This window comes from Octopus bimaculoides, chromosome 19 (genome assembly GCF_001194135.2).
Source record: "Octopus bimaculoides isolate UCB-OBI-ISO-001 chromosome 19, ASM119413v2, whole genome shotgun sequence".
Lineage (NCBI taxonomy): Eukaryota > Metazoa > Mollusca > Cephalopoda > Octopoda > Octopodidae > Octopus > Octopus bimaculoides.
Window position 1 is genome coordinate 25,189,316 of NC_068999.1, and position 5,188 is coordinate 25,194,503.

At 38.3% G+C, this 5,188-nt stretch overlaps 1 protein-coding gene across 3 annotated transcripts in view; it reads right to left on the reverse strand.

Moving 5' to 3' along the window:
- LOC106874530 (PC3-like endoprotease variant B) overlaps positions 1-5,188 on the reverse strand; it is a 166,646-nt gene that overhangs the window by 93,781 nt on the left and 67,677 nt on the right. The gene's annotated exons all lie outside the window — the stretch shown is intronic.

The window sequence follows — 5,188 nt, forward strand, 5'->3', positions numbered from 1 at the left end:
ATAATAATAATAATAATAATAATAATAATAATCTTTTCTACTATAGGTACAAAGCCTGGTATTTGAGGGAGAGGGCTAGTCGATTACATCAACCCCAGTACTTGAAGATAATAATAATAATAATAATAATAATAATAATAATAATAATAATAATAATAATAATTCTTTATTGACCACAAAAATGGTGCAAGAATACATTCACGACAATACAAAAGGAGTAGGATTTATATAAACAAGTGTGAACAATAAAAGCAATAACAAGAAAGTTTGAAAAAATATTCCGCAATAGAGGAAGAATGACCCAGGGGCAACCAATGAACCCCACATGACCCATATCACTCTGGTCACTAAGACTACCATGGGAAGTGCTCATCGTTCCCGATACTTTTCAGCTTACAGGCAAATCCACTCACTTGGGACATACTCTCTACATTCATCGACCTATTTATAAATTTACTGGGAAGCAGCACATCACTCTCCACACTCACTTTCCCTCGTAAGTGGAACTAGAAAAAGTCGATGACGCTTGACCGAAAAGGAAAATGTCTGTCTCCAATCTTTTCAATCGTGTCTACCACGCAACTTCTTTTGCCAGGGCCATCAGACAAAGGAAAACTGCTGGCCCTTTCTGGCCAAAGGAAGCTGGCAGGGAAACCTTTACAAAGGAGTCGGATTGATTTTAAGTTAAGGGTTAAGTTGATTTCACTGATCCCAGCACTTCGTTGGTGCTTTATTTTATCAATCTCGAAAGGATGAAAAGCAAAGTTGCCCTCTGTTGAAACTAAGAATATAGAGAGTCGCAACTAAAAGCCGCAAAAATGATAGACACGAGGTCAGAAATTTAGGCGAAGTGGTTTGTCTATAAAATAGACCACAGCGATCGTGGAGTACCAGAAAGGGATAAAATTAAAGGTACATAAATGAAGGAAGTCCTCAGTAAAGAATATCTCCTTAGAATTAAAATTTTTTTAATCCAAATTGATTTTTAAATCCAGGAAATAACATACTAACAATCAACTCGAGGGCAGCATCACTAATAAGTTATGCTCAATCATTGGATTGAGTAGAGAAAGGATAAATTTAAAAATTACGACATTAAGACGAGAAAGCGACTCACACTGTACAGTAGCCTGAATCTCCAACCAGATGTGAGCCTTTATACCGGAAAGGAGAGATTTATGAATATTGAAGTGATTGTTCGTCTACAGTAATCAAACCGGAGACATTCTCTGAGGAGTAATCAAACCGGGGACATTCTCTGAGGAGGAAGTTATTCCTAAGTCCGTGTAAGAGATCTGTTTTTAACGGAGCTGGTAGAGTTCACAGAGAAAAATAAAACAGGAAATGTGAAAAATAAGTCAAATTTTGAAAGAAAAAATACCATTCTCTGCTTACAATAAAGAATGACAAAAACAATTGGGGGATTAATTTTAGCAGCACAGAAGCCGTCTGTAAGATTAAAATGGATCAAGAGAGTGATAAATAAGCGGAACCGTTCACCTTTATGTAGAATGTGTAACAAAACATTCAGTTATAGCTCAGTATGCTCAGAGTTCATTCAAAGTTTGTAAAATTGTGCAGAGAGGATAAGACTGTTGCAATAATTCAGTGGAATTCTTTGCAAGATGTTCGGTTTTGTATATACAGAAAAGACCCAGTTTGTCGGCGCAGAAAAAAGCTCTTGAAAACGATTAAATGAGTTTGCTTTGGAGTGCACCTTCACTAAGCCAAAGTAGATAACAGACCAACAAATTGGATATTATGAACGTCGATATGAAGAAAGTATCTTGTAATTGATTCAGCATACCCACTTGATAGCAGAGTTAAGTAAATAGAAAAAGGAAAAGTAATATATTACACAAACCTGAAGTAAAAATGTTCTCAAATGCTAGAATATAAATGTTGATAAGGTCATGCGTCCACTAATTATCTATAAGAACATGGGAAACAGACGATAAATACCAGAGTCAAACTTGGGAAAGTTAGAATTTAATAGGAGAGCAGGTGCAGAAAACTTATTTACTTGAAACAGCACGACGTGTCTTGAAAGTCCTCAATACAAAATAAGGATAGATAAGAACATTGTTGTTGTTGGCACTCCGTCGCTTACGACGTTGAGGGTTCCAGTTGATCCGATCAACGGAACAGCCTGCTCGTGAAATTAACGTGCAAGTGGCTGAGCACTCCACAGACACGTGTACCCTTAACGTAGTTCTCGGGGATATTCAGCGTGACATAGTGTGACAAGGCTGACCCTTTGAATTACAAGTACAATAGAAACAGGAAGAAAGAGTGAGAGAAAGTTGTGGTGAAAGAGTACGGCAGGGTTCGTCACCATCCCCTGCCGGAGCCTTGTGGAACTTTAGGTGTTTTTGCTCAATAAACACTCACAACGCCCGGTCTGGGAATCGAAACCGCGATACTATGACCACGAGTCCGCTGCCCTAACCACTGGGCCATTGCGCCTCCTAGATAAGAACACAGAAGGGCCCTAATAGCAGAAAGAATAAAAATACTTCTTATGCAAGACCACTAGTTGTGGTCTGGTGCGCAGTGTTATTAAACCGGTTACAATGCCAACATCATGGGAAAACAGCAAATACAGGGTGTCCCAAAAAGATGTACTCACTTTTTGACAGACGATTACTAATGTATTGTTTTTTTTATATTTCGGACGCAACTAACCCTTCACAATGGCAAATGCACAACTAACGTTTGAGGAAAAATAAATTATATTAAAGTGTTACTGGAAGCACGAAAATGTCACGGAAGTGCAAAGACAATTTAACAGACAGTTTCAGAAGACACCACCAACACGACGCACTATTGCTCGCATCAGAGATAAATTTGAAGCATACGGAACTGTGCAGAACGTTAATAAGCAACGCTCTGGAAGACCACGAACATCCACCAGCCCCAATAGACACAACCAATTAATGGAAACCCTTTCCCGATCCCCAAAGAAATCCGTAAGACAATTGAGTCGTGAGATAGTAATCCCAAAATCGAGTGTTCATCGGATGTTGAAACGAGCTCATTGGAAAAGTTACGTTCCAACATTAAATCAAGCCCTCAATGAAGACGATCCTGATCGGAGAGTTCAATTTTGCGAATGGTGTCTGAACAAATTCGCAGAGGATGCAACGTTTCCAGAGAAAATCTTATGGAGCGATGAAGCCACCTTCAAGTTAAATGGTTCAGTCAACCGACATAATTGCACATATTGGGCCCGTGAAAATCCACATTTTACTATGGAACAGCATCTGAACCTACCAGGCGTTACAGTGTGGTGTGGAATGTCAACATTGGGTATCGTTGGACCATTTTTTTTTTACCAAACTGTCAGTGGCCCAGTTTACTTAAACTTATTGATGGAAAATGTTGGTCCACGAATTGAAGAAATGTTTGGGGACGAAGAGATTTACTTCCAGCAAGATGGAGCTCCTCCTCACTACCATCGTGATGTACGGGCTTACCTCGATGCAACAAATCCAAACAAATGGATTGGGAGGAGAGGTAGCGTTGAATTTCCTGCACGTTCCCAGACCTCACGCCAATGGATTTTTTTTTTATGGGAAAGATAAGGTTTACGCTGCAAAACCAGTGACAGTTGATGATTTGAAAAATGAAATTCGAATACAATGTCTTGCAATTCCAAATGAAATGTTTGGCAATGTTGTCGAATCCATTGTTGGACGTTATCAGCTTTGTTTAGAAAATGAAGGAAGGCAGTTTGAACATTTGCGAATACGCAGGAATGAGAGAGAACATTAAATAATTCTTAATGACAATAAATAATCGTTTCTACAACAATTTATTTTCCTGAAATTAATTTAACTTTTTAGGATTGTATGTATATCAATAAATATCTACTTGAACACAAAATGCATGAGTACTGGGAAGTCAAAGAGTGGGTACATCTTTTTGGGACACCCTGTATAATATTTTACAGGAGCACAAGGCAAGATGTATTATGGGGAGAGAATAGTGCTTGGCTGGTATTTATTCTATCGACTTCAGAAGGATGAAATGCAAAATTCACCTCGATGGGATTTAAACTCAGACCGTAAAGAGCCGGAACAAATACCACCAAGCATTTTCTCTAACGATTTTAATGACAACCAAACCTATCTCCTAACAATAATAATTTGAACAAGTGTGCGATGTCCTAAGTTTATTTCTCTCTTTCGTTCTTGAAGACAACACAAGTAGTATCTAACCCTCTCTCTTTTGAGATGTAAGAGATTTCACTCCATGTTTCGGTGAATCCCGCTTCTTGGGGAGACATAAAGAAAGCTATTGTATCTTCATTTTTTTATTACATTGGTAGATTACCTTCTTTCTCTCTTATACTCGTGTAAACAACACCCATACTATGCAGTGTTTCTTTTATCTTCTTATTCCAACAAACTGTTAGTGCAAAAGACGAAACCAGTCCTTCAATCAAATTTCCATCATGAAGAAATAGATATTTTCAACCAATGGGGGCTCGTGTATAGGCACTGCGGAACTGCAGCACTCCCTATTCGATATTATCGATAACATTCAATATAATGAGTCCTTTTTTCTTTAATTCTTTCTTTATACTTGTGCATTATATAATCCTTAAGCTTAATGTCAGTAGTCATCCCCTAGTTTATGAAAAAAGTACAAAAACCTTGTATAGAACTGTGCGCTCCACAGTTCCAGCAACGCGGTGTTTGGCTGTCGTGCGCATGCGCACATGTCCGAGATAAGAAGCTTCATGTTAGGGAGAGGAAGCGTTATCGTTCATGCAGTGCCGGTGAAAGATAGTGTTTCTTTTTGACTCCGCGTGTGTTGTGCTTAAAAACGTGTTTATATTCTTGAATGTGATAAAGTGTAGAATTAGATTATTATCCTGTTTCCAGCTTCAATGTTGCTGCCAGGATTTGAAAAATGGGGCAGATTTTGTTATCTAGGGGGGATTTTTGAAAACCAAGGGGTAATCCGCGGCGATGTTCAGTGAACAAATTAGACACACTACCCAGCAGTAGCTAAAATGCGAACTGATCAAGTTTATGTATAAATATTCTTTTTATATGTTTGTTTCCTCTTACACAATATTAAAACAACGGCTAAAAATTTTCTGAAGCAGCACCCCAAATAATTTTATCTACGAACCGCCACTGCTTTCAACTAACATTTTTGTGCCTGTGTGTGTGTGTGT